The sequence below is a fragment of the Mus caroli genome, chromosome 14 (genome assembly GCF_900094665.2).
Source record: "Mus caroli chromosome 14, CAROLI_EIJ_v1.1, whole genome shotgun sequence".
NCBI lineage: Eukaryota > Metazoa > Chordata > Mammalia > Rodentia > Muridae > Mus > Mus caroli.
Genome location: NC_034583.1, coordinates 9,592,898 through 9,607,692, shown reverse-complemented (window position 1 = coordinate 9,607,692; position 14,795 = coordinate 9,592,898). Strand labels below are relative to the sequence as shown.

General features: G+C 44.3%; 1 protein-coding gene and 1 pseudogene across 1 annotated transcript in view; one reads left to right on the top strand and one right to left on the bottom strand.

The window, feature by feature from the left end:
• Rarb (retinoic acid receptor beta) overlaps positions 1–14,795 on the top strand; it is a 664,387-nt gene that overhangs the window by 468,488 nt on the left and 181,104 nt on the right. The gene's annotated exons all lie outside the window — the stretch shown is intronic.
• LOC110309198 lies at positions 11,535–13,300 on the bottom strand (annotated as a pseudogene).

The following is a 14,795-nucleotide window of genomic DNA, read 5'->3' as shown; positions in this document are numbered from 1 at the left end:
GGTCACAGAAGCTGTCACCTTGTGTGGTGCACACTCTCACATGTGCAGACTATGTTCGGTGGAGTCCCGAAACCAAGATGGCTACCGCCAATCTAGAGGCAAAAGCCTCCCGGGCAGGGTGGACACCTGTCCTCTGGCCAGGAAGGTGACCGGATGTCTGGGGCCCGAAAAGGGTGCTGCCTCAATAGCTCTGTGGCTCCTGCCTGTCCCAGAAGCTGTCAGCTTCTGTGGTGCACACTCTCACCTGTGCAGACTAAGTTCCTAAGTCGATTTTCTTTTTTCTTTGAGGTTGTTTATCACTACAGATTATTGTACTTTACCAGCTTCTTTTGTATCTACTGAGATGATGTTGTTGTTTATTTAATCTCTCACCTGTTAATGAGATACATTATATTTACCAGTATGGACCTATTGAACTATCATTGCACACTTGAATATGGTGTGGAGTCTTTTTGTGTGTTATTCGGAACAATTTTCTAATCTTGTGTTGACAACATTTATACTCACATTGTTCAGGGATGTTGAAATAGATACATGCGAGTGCGTGAAATTATCAGAGTGTGTTCAGGACTGACCTAGTCCAGTATTTCACAATAGAGAAGATTTCATGTTGCACTTAGTAAGATTTGGTAGTAAAGTCGCCTGCTTTCTTGTTCTCTTGTTTGGAAACTCTGTGTTCCTGCTTCAGTCTCATTACTGGTTCGGTCTGTTACGTTTTCTGTTTCTCCATTTCAGTGTGATAGTTGTATGTATCTAGAAATTAACCCAGATCTTCCAGGGTTTCCAATTTGTTGGTTCATAGTTTTTAGTTATCCTGACCCACGGGACCTAGTTATTCGGGGGGTCGAGGGGAACCAAGCCTGAAAGAGAAATGGGTGAGAAAAGGGAGCAAGACCAAGCAAAGAGTTGTCAAGGTCTATTTTAATGGAGGCTGGAAGCCTGATTATAAGCACACAGGGAGAGAAAATGGAGAGGGGCTGAGGGGGAGTGATCAAAACACAGAGAGAGGGACAGACATCTGGGGGCGGATGCTGAGTGCAGGCTTGAAACATCTTGTGGCTTATCTTTGGATGCTGGTTCTGCCCAAACAGCCCCAGGTATCTGGCCAAGACAAGGGTCAGTTGGTTCTCATGATCAGCCTTGTGTGAAGGAGGGGGTGGCTCAGCTTCCAACAAAGGGTCAATTGATTCTCAGGGTGGGAGTGGTTGAAGGTCTGGTTTCCCACAGTCTGGTCTCCCACATCTCCCCCTCTTTTCTTTATTAAAGTTGGGGAGTGGCCATAAAAGAAGGGTAAGTGTAGAGCCTGTTTTAGACTATGTGGCATGCACCCATGTCCAGCACCATAGTAAAACTAGGCCTTTTCAGGTCCTAGTGGGGCAGGGCCTCTGTCTTGGGCCTCTGTCTTAGGCTATGCGAGTGGCATCCACTCCGGGCACCACGTCTTACTCCAATGGCTTAATCAGGCCTTTGGTAGTCGTGATGGGTGCCTAGGCAGTGGACCCACAATAATCCCGTCATGGAGTCACCCTGCAGCCAATAGGCGGTATGCATCTGGCTCGTGGCACCACAATATTCCCGTCATTGGCGACTCCACAGCTTATGGCCCTCGGCCACTGTTAGGAGCCGGAGGTCACCCTTCCCATCATTGATGTCTTCACAACTTACAGAATCAAAAAGGCTCCATGCCTGCAGCAAGAGTGGAGGACTGAAGGCCAACAGCTGCTCTCTCCGCATGGCGGAAGAGAGGTCTTCGGCTGAGCCTCGGATGTCTAGCCAATGGTAGTGGACTGCAACTGGTTTGTTTAAGGCAGAATCAATCTGTAATTTAACAAAACTGGTTAACCTGTTAAAAGCCCAGGGGCCAAATGACAAAAGCAACAAAATACCCATGAGGGGTCCCAAAAGGTGGGGGAGCAGGGTGGAGAGCCAGGGAGAAGTAAAAAACCAAGTATACCAGGATTCACTTTTTTCTTGTTCTCTTTTTCTATTTTCTAAACTCTCTTGTACCTTTTTCAGACTATCTTCTACTAACCCTGTCTTATCTGTATAAAACAGCATTCCTCTTTAAAGCAGCACACAGTCCTCCTTGTTGGAGGAAAAGCAAATCTAACCCTCTTCTATTTTGTAACACTACCTCAGACAGTGAGGTAACAGAATCTTTAAGGTTCTTTAACCCAGCCTGCATCTGCTGAAGATCTCTATCTGTAGCCACACTAAGTTGGGAATACTGTTGATTGGAGGTCATTAAGGAGGCAATCCCTGTTCCTGTCCCCGCAGCTCCTATTCCAAGGATAACCACGAGAGTGACAGCTGTGATAGGCTCTCTCCTGTGCCTTGATGGAAGTATGGACCCTCTTTCCCAGAATCTTAGAAAATCATCAGGCGGGTGTACTGTCAAGCAGGGAAGCAATTTAGTCAAAACACAATATTCTCTGCCTTTTAAAAAGGTGGAGGTAACTATAAAGATAGTTAAACCTGAAGAGCAGGCAAGGTAAGTATCATTAGGGGCCATAACATATTGAAAGGTATCATTAGCAGCCAGGGTTTGATTACACACTTCAAACAGGGTGAGGGGGGAAGCATCTGGGGTCCCAAAAGACAGAGGCCTATACCAGATATTTGGCCAAGAGTCAGCCCTTCTTTAGACTTTGGATGCCATCTCAGAGAGAAAGTATCATTGGTGGCAATGACCTCTCCAAAAAGGGCGATTCCTTCTTAAAAAGGAGGCTGGGGCGAATAACAAATCTAACAATCCCTCGCAAGGGTGGAATTGGCCTCATGAATGGCTTGTAGTGAGGCATTAACCATGGTAACAATAAGTTCTGCCGAGGAGGGCAGGTCTGCAGGGAATGTGGGTTGAAAGAAGGTGATAGGGACATCAGTATAAGATGAAACAGTCCCTTTAATTTACAAAGATTCACTTCTAATGGGTCCCAAGGGATGTTACTCTGGATCTTGGAGGCAGAGGAGGCCACATCTCCTGCCTCATTCACAGTTACCCAAGTGAAGTTGAAGTCTTGATGTGGGGAGGTCGCATCCGTAGCTGCAAGACAGAAGAACACCCATAGAAAAAGCATTTTTCTGAAATTAAGCACAATTAAACACCTTCTCAGAGAGTTCCCTTGGTGGATTGAATAATTTTATCAGGTGCTCTGGCAACCATCTGGCATTTTGAGCTCCTGAATCATAAATACAAGCATGTCCCTTGTCCCATATAAGGATCGGGTCTGGGCCTTGCCATTTGCTGGACAAGGGATCTCTCCACATGGCTTGTGCATAGTTGTCGGCAGTTGAAGGGTGTCAAAGGCGATCTGCAGCAGACTTGCCTACAGAGTCGTAGGTACGAAGATTTAAGACAAATAGTGCATGATTCAAGAGGGTCTTGAAGTTGCCAGATTGAGGATATAGAATCCCCCCCTCTAAGACTGCAATTTAAAGAGCATGTTTTTAAGGGTTGGGTGAGTCCTTTCTACAATGCCTTGGCCCTGGGGGTTATAGGGAATGCCAGTAATATGTTTGATGCCCTTCTGCGCACAAAACTGTTTAAAGCTGGAACTAATATATCCCGGGCCATTATCTGTCTTGAGGATCTTGAGTTGTGGTGTAACCACCAAGCAGGAGAGAACATGACTGATAACATGTTTAGTGCCCCTCCCCCCGTCTGTAAAGATGCACAGATAAAACCACTAAAAGTATCAACAGAAACATGAATATATTTTTACTTTCCGAAGGGGGCATAGTGGGTGACATCCATGTGCCACAACTCACCAGGAACTAGCCCACAGGGGTTGACCCCCACATGTGGCTCAGGTTAAAGGGTCAGGCAGCCATTGCACTGCTGAACAATTTGTAGTGCCTGTTCACGGGTGATAGAAAAATTAAGTTTCAGGGAATGGGCATTAAGGTGATGTAGATCATGGGCCTGTTGAGCTGCGGCAAAAGGGGTGGTAGACAAGGCAGAAGCCACTACCTGGGTGGCCCGATCATCTACATCGTTGCTTTCATACAGCGGCCCAGGAAGGCCAGAATGGGCACAAATATGACCAACAAAAAAAAAGGAAAATTGCGGGCAAGAATAAATTTTTGAAGTTTAGCAAACAGCGGAGAAGCATTGGTAGAGGGACAGATATATGGAACAGTTTCTAAAAGGAGAAAAGGGCAGCCACATAGGCGATATATATATATATATATATATTTGATATATACAAATTAAAAGGGGTTTCAGGCAAGAGTTCGAACACACTAACAATGGCTGCCAGTTCAACAAGCTGCGCCGAGGAGAAGTCCGTCATAAAACGTGAGACCTCCCTATCAATGCTGAAGGCAGGCATACCTGAAGAGGATCCGTCAGTAAAGACTACCACGGCCCCAGCAATCAGGGCTGACTTTGTTCTTTTTGGGAAAACCACAGGTGTCCTATGTAGGAATAGAACCTACTTATCAGAGGGATAATGGTTATTGATCACACCCTGGAAGGAGGTGCAATTAACTGCCCAATTATCATTATTTCAAATTAGCCACTGAACTTGGGAGGTATCGTAGGGGAGAACAATAATAGGATCTTTGCCAAAAAGCCTAAGGGCAGCTTCCCTGCCAAGACGCAGAATATGGGCAACCAGCTGAGGATATGTGGGCAGCACCCTAGAGGGAGAAGCCGGCAGATTGACCCAAAACAGAGGTTTAAGTTGCCACAGAAGACCAGTGGGAGAAAAGGGAGTAGGGAAAACAAGGAACTGGAGGGGAAGATCTGGGGAGAAATATCCAATGTTTTGTTCATTGATGGCCTGTTCTACCTTGGCCAATGATATTTGCACTTTATGGGTCAGCATACGTGGGGAGGACAGATCTGAGTCCCCATGCAAAATATCAAACAAAGGTTTTAACTCCCCCGTTGTAAGTTTTAAATAAGGGCAGAGCCAGTTAATATCTTTAACAGGCGTTGAAAATAATTAAGTCTGTAAGGAATCCCGCATTAAATGAACCTTTTGGGAGAGAATCCTATTAGGAAACAATTCAAAGTCCAAAAACAAATAAGGGTGGTGAATCTGAATTTTCTCGGGGGAGATTTGGAGTCCCTGACTCTGGAGGGCATTAATAAGTTTTTGACCAGCACAATATAACTGACCCTCATCAGGCCCTGCAAGAAGAATGTCATCCATATAATGTATGATATATAAATCAGGGTAAGACATCCTGAAGGGGTCAATTGTTTGAGTCACATATTTTTGGCAAAGGGTGGGACTGTTGGTCATGCCTTGAGGGAGAACCCTCCACTAAAAATGGGGGGAGGGCCCAACACAATTAACTATGGGAAGGCTAAACGCAAAGCATTTGCAATCTTCGGGATGAAGAGGAATGGAAAAGAAGCAATCTTTTAAGTCAATGACTAATTTGACATCAACCCTGGGAATAGCCACTGGAAAGGGAAGTCCAGGTTGTAGGGCCCCCATGGGGACCATGGTCTTATTGACTGCCCTAAGATCTTGTAGTAGCCACCACTTGCCACTTAGTTTTTGAAAGACAAATATGGGGATATTCCAGGGCGACGTAGAAGGTTCAATATGTCCGGCAGCCAACTGTTCCTGCACTAACTATACTGGCTAGTTTTGTGTCAACTTGACACAGCTGGAGTTATCACAGAGAAAGGAACTTCAGTTGAGGAAATGCCTCCATGAGATCCAACTGTAAGGCATTTTCTCAATTAGTGATCAAGGGGGAAAGGCCCCTTGTGGGTGGGACCATCTCTGGGCTGGTAATCTTGGTTCTATAAGAAAGCAGGCTGAGCAAGCCAGGAGAAGCAAGCCAGTAAGGAACATCCTTCCATGGCTTGTGCATCAGCTCCTGCTCCCTGACCTGCTTGAGTTCCAGTCCTGACTTCCTTGGTGATGAACAGCAGTATGGAAGTGTAAGCCAAATAAACCCTTTTTTCCCCAACTTGCTTCTTGGTCATATTTGTGCAGGAATAGAAACCCTGACTAAGACACTAACTCTATGGCTGAGGACAACTTTTTAGCAGGGTGGGATCATTGGTCAAAACAGACAGGGGAATCATCTTTCCATGTCATCTTATCCACCTAGCATGCAGGGGGAGCAATGGCCCTTATGAAAAATGGGAATTGTAACCTAGGCCCACAGGATTTACCTTGGGAGTGGCAGCTACCAGCATGGGTCTCCCTTGTCTATTTTTGCCTAGTCCCTGCCCAGGGAGATAACCCTGGGAGAGCATTTGTTGAGCAATAACTTCATTGGGACTACACATAAAGACTTTCATTTGAGAGAGAATGTCTCTTCCCCAAAGGTTATCAGGCAGGCCAGGGACAACGAAGGGTTGAATTGAGCCAGTATTTCCCTCACTATCCTCCCAAGTCAGCAACTGTGAGCTCTGGAAGGTATTTTTTGATTGTCCAATTCTTTGCAAATGGGTCAGAGAAGCTTTGTAAAGGCCAGGCAGAGGGCCAGGCACTCTATGAGATTACAGTAGAATCAGCGCCTGAGTCTAAGATGCCCTCGAAGCTCTTGCCCTTTATTTTAAGGCTGAGTATAGGGTGGTCCCTGGTGATTGCTGGGCCCAGTAAAGGTCTGAGGAGCTTGGCTGAGAGGAGCCACATTGCTTGCCTATTGCCGGGTGGGAGATGTCTAGAGGTAGAGGCAGGGCCTGTGCCAGGTGTTGCCCTTGAAAAATTGATACCGGGCCCTGAGGGGCACTAATCAAAATCTTAACTTCTCTGGTGTAATCATTATCTACCAGAGAGGGGTGAACTATAAGTCCCTTTAAGGTGGTAGAGGCACGCCCCAAAACTAAAATATAAGTATGAGGCAGAGCAGCCCCAAAACTAAAATATAAGTATGAGGCAGAGGAGGTCCAAAGGCCCCAGTTAAAAGGATTTGCATGCCATCCTCAGGTGTTAATATTGGGTCAGTGGAGGCACACAAGTCCAATCCTGCGCTGCCTGGGGTGACTCTGCAGAGACTAGGGGCTGATCTGGCTGCCAGCTGTCCCCTGTGGCCGGAAGAAATGGAATGGATTTGGGGGGCCCAGGGCTGGCCCCATTTCCCTGAAGGGGAGGCAAAGGATTCCCAGAAATATCTGTTGTGGATCGACAATCATTGGCCCAATGTCTGCCCCTCCTGCAACGTGGCCAGAGGGTATGGGGCTGTGCTGGCCGGGCGATGGGACCAGCAGGGGGCTGAGGGACATTAATAGAAGGAGGCATAGTGGGACACGGTCGGGTGAAGTGTCCAGATTGACCACATTTAAAACAACCCTTTTGAGGGCTGGCCTGTTGGAGAACTATGCCAACTGTGAGGTGGACAGCTTGTGACATCTTATGGGTAAAGGTGTCAACATCACAGCAGAGGCAAATCATCTCATTAAGATCTTTATCTTTAATTTTGCCGCTCAACACAGCCTTACAGGCCGAGTTGGCGTTTTCATAAGCCAGCTGCTTAATAAGCTTACTATCTGATTCCTCATGGTCCAGAGTTCTCTCTGCAGCCTCAAGTAGGCAACTCACAAATTGGCTATAATCTTCCTGAGCTCCCTGGATGGCCTTGGTCAGGGGTGTGATAACCAAGCCTCTGGCCAGAATTGCCCGCCAGGCACTGAGGGTGGCACTAGCAGTCTGCACCAGGAGGCCGATGGGAAGGTGGTCTGCACCAGGAGGCCGATGGGAAGGCGCTGCTGGCGAGCCTTGGTTGCGTATTTGCCCTGGCCACTAAGGTTTTCAAAAGCCCAGGTCGCAGAGGACAACCGAAGGGGATTTCTGGTTAATGGCTGCAATTGACTGGCAGCGGTTGAGGAAGTCAGTCTTCCATGAAAGAAACTGCCCGTGTGTTAAGATAGATTGAACTACTCGTACCCACTCACCGGGGAGCTTGTACCGGGTGTATGGGGCATTAGGTCCATGTGTCCTGACTGCAATATTGAGCTCTCTCAGGCTTTTGAAATGTAATCTACGGAACTCTGTTCACTCAGCGAGTGCTGGCGCCTGTTCTCTTTCCCCCCCGCTGGCAGCCTCTCCCTCACTGTCATATTCAATGGGGGAAGATTATCAGGGGTGGGCGTGGCCACCCATATTGGAGGTATGGTCTCCATGAAAGCAGATTCAGCTGGGGCGGCCTGAGGGGAGTCCTCTGAGGTAGAGGTAGGAGAATTAGAGGCTCCTGTAGAGCTGGTGGTGACAGGGAAAGCCAGGGTTTTAGGTCTTAGGTCCCGAAGAGCTTTCCTTTTAACGCTACCCAAAACTGCAGCTGAGGTTTCACTTTTAAAGCTGCTCGAGATTTCAACTGGAGGGGCCAAAAAGGTCTCCTTTTAAAGGAGGCTTGTAGCAAGGCAAGTTCCGTGGAGAGTTGGGCAAACTGTTTTTGGAGATGTAGAACCTCTTGTAACTCAGCGACCTGAGACAAGAGTTTGTCCCTGGCTTCCATGAGGGTGGCTTCAGGCAAGGATGGAGGCAAAAAGGTAGATGCACAAATTTGTGGCACATAGGAAGGGGAGCCATGGGAAGGGGCTGAAACAAGCTGCAGCCAGTCGGGATTATGGTAACGAGCTGCCTCCTCCTCCAAGGTTGCCACATCGTGGGATCTAAGGGCTCTTCGATGGGGGTCTCTTAAAGACCAGATTAATTAATGGCATATCAGAAGGGGATGGGCCCATTGGGAAGGGAGGATAAAGAGAAGCCGAGGGATTGGGTGATGGGGCCTCAGATATGTCTATAATGACCAAGGAAGGTTTTGAAGGGTTCCTTTTGGAGGAAAGAGAGGTCACTGAGGCCGCCTGAGACAAGGGGCGGAGACAATATCCAGTGACCGACAAAAGTTGCTGTTTATCAGGGTCATCAGTTGCGCCTTCCACTACATCATGAATGAGTCCCCAGTAAAAGAAAACAGTTGCAGGAACAGCATCTGGGCCCTGACTGGTCAATTTTTCATTTAATTCTCGACCTAACCTTTGCCATTTTTTATGGTGGATCTCTGGCCCATCAATGATAAACCAGGGGCATGTCTGATCTATAAAAATAAAAAATTTTATCAAATCTTTCTTCTTAACTCTAACTCCCCTTTTCCTGAGAGAAGCTTTCAGGTCTCTGATGAAGACCGCTTCTTTAGACAATTTATGGCCCATTTCTATGGGATGAGGAAATATCAACTTACTTACTTTCTCTCATGAGTGGTGAGAGCATTCCTCAAATGGCTTCTTGCAGTGACCTTCTCTCAAGGGTGGGCTCCGTCCAGCGAGGACGTACCTCGAACCCCACGTTGGGCGCCACTTATCCTGACCCACGGGACCTACTTATTTCGGGGGTCAAAGGGGACCAAGCCTGAAAGAGAAATGGGTGAGAAAAGGGAGCAATACCAAGCAAATTGTTGTCAAGGTCTACTTTAATGGAGGCTGGAAGCCTGATTATAAGCACACAGGGAGAGGAAATAGGGAGGGACTGAGGGGTAATGATCAAAGCACACAGAGAGGAACAGACATCTGGGGCAGATGTTGAGTGCAGGCTTGAAACATCTTGTGGCTTATCTTTGGATGCTAGTTCCGTTCAAACAGCCCCAGGTGTCTGGCCAAGACAAAGGTCAGTTGGTTCTCACAATCAGCCTTGTGTGAAGGAGGGGATGGCTCGGCTCCCAACAAAGGGTCAGTTGATTCTCAGGGTGGGAATTGTTGAAGGTCTGGTTTCCCACAGTCTGGTCTCCCACATTTAGCTATCCCTCATGATTCTGCAATACATTTTATATATGATAATCTTCATAAATAAATATATATATGAACATATATGTATATATCCTCTCTATATATCACTGATTATCAGTTCTAATATCTCCTTTTTCATCTGATTTTTTTAAGCTCAGAAACTGATAAAGGAAGAGATTTTATTCCATATACTTCTGTATATTTGTGCTCTTTTGCAACATTTATGTATTTATGGATTATATAAATTCATTTTTAGAAGACCTACTGGGTTTCAGTCAAAACAAAATTTATATCATTGTTTGCAAATTAATCAAGAGCTATTATTTAAAATTCTAATGTCTTGTCAAATACTTTCTAATTTTTCTGTTCTGCCTGCCCTGTTCATTGTAATCCACCTTCCTCATAATTCCAATTTGGCATATTAGTAAGATGTGGATAATGTCCTTCATATCCAAACCTACAAATGAGTATGCACTGCAGCAATGGATACTTTATATTGCTATTTCCCCTGCACTCACTAGAGAATTTTTTTAAGGTTGTCCTTGGTTGCTCAACAGAAGGATCTGTAGTCTACATATGTAGGGCTGGGGATGTGGCTCAGTTGTTAGAGAGCTTGTCTAGCACACACAAAGCCCTGGATTGGACCCTCAGCACTGCATAATGTAAGTCTAGGTAGTGGGCGGAGAAATTCAAGGTTGTACTTGGATACCTAATTTGAGGCCAGCTTAGGCTGAAGGGCAAGCTGTCTCAAAATAAAACAAAACTAAAACCAAAACCCTAAAATCCAGATACTTAGGAACCAACTATAAAGACTGTATCTGTAGGGTTGTGTGTGTGTACACATCAGTGTGTTGGTGCCAGAGGTGTCTACTTCAATTGCTGTCCACTTAGCTTTTTGAAACAGGACCTTCTAGTGAAGTCACTCATAAACAGTGTTAGGCTGGTAGGCCAGCGAGATTTAGGGATCTGCTTAACTTCACTTCCCAGCATTGGTATTAGAGATTTCTTCTAAGTCTCAAATATGGTCCTCATGAGTACGCAGCTTGTACTTACTGACTGAACCATCTCCCCAGCCCAAGCCTATAGCTTTATAGGAAGCAAATATTCTTCAGAACTGCCTCCTCCCTAATCTATATATATAATAATCCAGTGATTATATATATTTTTAAAAGTAACATTACTGTGAATGTTATTATAGAATGTAAGAACTAAAAAAAAAATAAGTTAAATTAGGATACTGAAATAAATTTTGACAGATGTTCAAAAGCAACAAAAACACATTGAAAACAACACATAAGTTGGTCATAAACATCTTCCAACAATGGTGTTTGTAGCAGACACTGTTCCTTGGAAACACACACTGATAGAAAATAACAGTGCACAGACTGAACACAAGTAGCAAATATAGCCCTGATACTTATGTATCAGACCTCAGCAGCAAGTCTGTGATTGGCTTTTAGAAGAGGGCAGTTCTATTACACTGGTACACTTAGCAAACAAGTAAGTACAGATTTTATCCAAGATTTTAAAGATGGGCAACACCAGGAAGCATTTGGTACATGAATATAATACACAACTGAAAATCTCCCCACAGATTGTGAAAATCTGTAGATAATAGATATATCTGAAATGTCTCCATGTTCATGTAGTATGCATAGAGGTTTAATCTTAAGAACAGAATAGTTCTTAAACAAGAATTTACAAGACAACTGTTTTTTGATGTCACATTGAGAAAATCATACTTCAAGCTTCAGAGTATGTGGGGCCATAAAATCTAATTAAAGTTTTATATGATAAAATCCCAATATGTAAATGGCTTATTGATAAGATCAGGTTCAAACTAATCATCCAAGAAAAAGTAGTTTCTACTCTTCTATTGTTCTACATTCTTGATTGAATTGAGCTTATTTATTCGTGGCCTGTAGTTGTTGGGGTCTCTTCTAAATGTAATTTCGAGCTAAAACAAAAATTTGTTCATGCCAGCCAAAAGAGTTTGAGGACTGTTTGCAACTGTGTTCTTTGATAGAACACCATCAAAAACGATGATGCAATCTGCTAGGTAGGTGGCCAAGATGAAGTCATGTTCTACAACAAAGGCTGTCTTCTTTGCATGGAGAATGAAACGTTTGACGACCTGACCTGCCATTTATCTTTGCTCAGAATCCAAATACACAGATGGTTCATCAATTAAATAGATGTCATCAGGTTTGCCCAAACAAAGAGCTAAAGCTATTCACTGAAGTTCACCACTAGACAATGTCTATACCTCTTGGCCAATGATGTTTTCAATCTGTAGGGTTTCATTACATCAGTGACAAACTGTGGATAAGTATAAGCATCCCTGATCTTTTCATGCAGTACTGGCAAACACTTCCTGTTGATTTGAGACTGATTTTCTGTGGCTTATAATGGGCATTTAGAACTGATACTTCTACTACATCTAGTTTAAACCACCCAGCATCCATTCTGATAAGTGTAGTGTTACCATTTTTCCCCCAGCATCACCATGATCTCAGAGACAGTGAACTCTCCAGCTACAATTACTAGCTGGAGCTCTCCCATCTCTTTCTTCATCCTGGGATATTATACATGCACATCTTTTTAATGTCTTCATTTGCTGTCTCATCTACCTTAAAAACAAGTGACACATCCCTGAACCTCAATTCTCTGTTGGAACATAGCCATCCAAAAATATATTTATGCCTTCTCTTACACTAAAAGACATAGTGACAACACCATAAGCACTTTGTACACCATATAGATAGCAGATGAAGTCAGAGAGAGCCTAATACACTTAGATCATGCTCTACCACAATGATTTATATATCTGGAATTACTAGAGACAGAATAGTAATGACAGCCTTTAAACGTTGCTTGACATCGAGGTAACTAGAAGGTTCATCAAGCATAAAAATATCAGCTTTTTGTATGCACAAGGAAATCTCTGCAACTCTCCTCCTGAAAGATCTTTGACATTTCATTCTTTAAGGTGAGTTAAATCAAGCTGCTGACATACAACTGCCTGTGTCTTTGTTTCATCCTTTTGGTCCAGAATAGAGCCTTCTGTCCCCTTTGCAGCCTTGGTAATTTGGTCTACATATTGAGGTTTGATAATGGCTTTTAGTCCATCTTCAAGAATCTTTGTAATGTAATTTTGTAATTCAGATCCACAGAAATAAGTCAAAATCTCTTAACAATCAGGCAGATCATCATACTTTCCAAGGTTTTCCTGCTAAAATGTTTAGTGCAGTTGACTTTCTAATATCATTAGTTCCAACTAATTGCAAAACTTCACCTGGACGACAGATAGGCAACCTGTGAAGCTTGAAGGCATTGGCACCATAGCAATGTGTTGTTTCTTTTTCCAAGTTGCTTGGCAAATTGACAATTGATAAGGCACCAAAGAGACATTTCTTAATACAAATACCACAACCAATACAAAGAGTTTCAAAAAGCCATGCTATTTTGCTCTGGGGTATATGTAACCTCTATGCATAATTTTCTCATCTGACCCACAAGGCAACTCTTTTTGCACTCCCACCGACATTTCTTAGGTTTGTACTTGTCCTGCTTGACAATAGCAATTCTCATTAATTTGTCTGCCATAATTGTATCAAAGAATATCCAGCTCTTCTGGAGACAATGGTCCCCTTACAGTGGGGTGTGCAGTAGCCAAAGCAGCGCTAGCTATCAGATCTTAGCACACAGCATGTTCTTACCACCACTGGCCAAGATGGCCTCATCTGATTTTATTGTTCCTTTTCTGTCATCTACTTAGTTAAAAGATTGACAATTCTATTTATCTTGCAAAATTCATTTCTTGGGGAGTTTTTTATATTTCTCAGCTCATTGGCCTTAGGCTTTTTATTGACAGGTGATGCTTCCATACATACAAGAGTTTCTCTCTACATCTCCCTTTTAATTTCTAATTTTATTAATTTGAATCACATCTTCCTCTTTCTTTTGGTTAGCTTGGTGTACTGGCTAGTTTTGTGTCAACTTGACACAGCTGGAGTTATCACAGAGAAAGAAGCTTCAGTTGAGGAAATGCTTCCATGAGATCCAACTGTAAGGCATTTTCTCAATTAGTGATCAAGGGGAAAGGCCCCTTGTGGGTGGGACCATCTCTGGGCTGGTAGTCTTGGGTTCTATAAGGGAGCAGGCTGAGCAAGCCAGGGGAGGCAAGCCAGTAAAGAATATCCCTCCATGGCCTCTGCATCCGCTCCTGCTTCCTAACCTGCTTGAGTTCCAGTCCTGTCTTCTTTGGTGATGAACAGTAGCATGGAAGTGTAAGCCAAATAAACCCTTTCCTCCCCAACTTACTTCTTGGTCATGATGTTTGTGCAGGAATAGAAACCCTGACTAAGACAAATTGGTACCAGCAGAGTGGGATATTCCTGTGACAACCTGACCATGTTTTGGGGAGGACTGTGGAAGGACTTTGGAACTTTGGGCTTGAAGATCCATTCATTGTTAAGAGCTCTGTCAGATGTTGTGTAGGAGCTTGGAAAATAATGTTGAGAACAGTGCAGAAGATGGAGGTCTGGTTTGTGAAATTTCAGAGGGAAAACTAAAGTCTTTTCAGGGCCATTGCTGTTTTGATTGTGAAGATTCTGTAGTTCTGGTTAGCTGGGGCTGAAGAATCAGCTGTGATTAACAAGATACCAGAACTACTAAAGCAAAAACTTTGCATTACTGGGACTATTGATGCTGGTTAGCTGTAACTAAGAAATTAGCAGTGATTAAGAAGAGACCAGCATCATTGAGGTGACATCTTCTGGGAAGTGTTTTCTGAAAGCACAAAGAGGCTGTGTTCCAGCGATAGCCAATGTTGTACTCCTGCTGCAGCGGCACTTGGTAATATGTAAGGGTCACCCAGGTGGTACTGGTTTTGAAGGCATGAAGGGGTCACGCAGAGCAGCTGAAGCTCGGCACTGTGAGAGGCCATGGAAGGCCATTGGTGAAGTTGCAGTCTCAGTTGCAATTGAAGGCCCAGGACTGAAGTGGTCATGCAGTGTTTTGGAGATGCCAGTACCATGAGATGACCACCAAAAGCAGCAGCAGCAGTGGAGTACAGGCATCTGGAGCCTAGAGGACAACA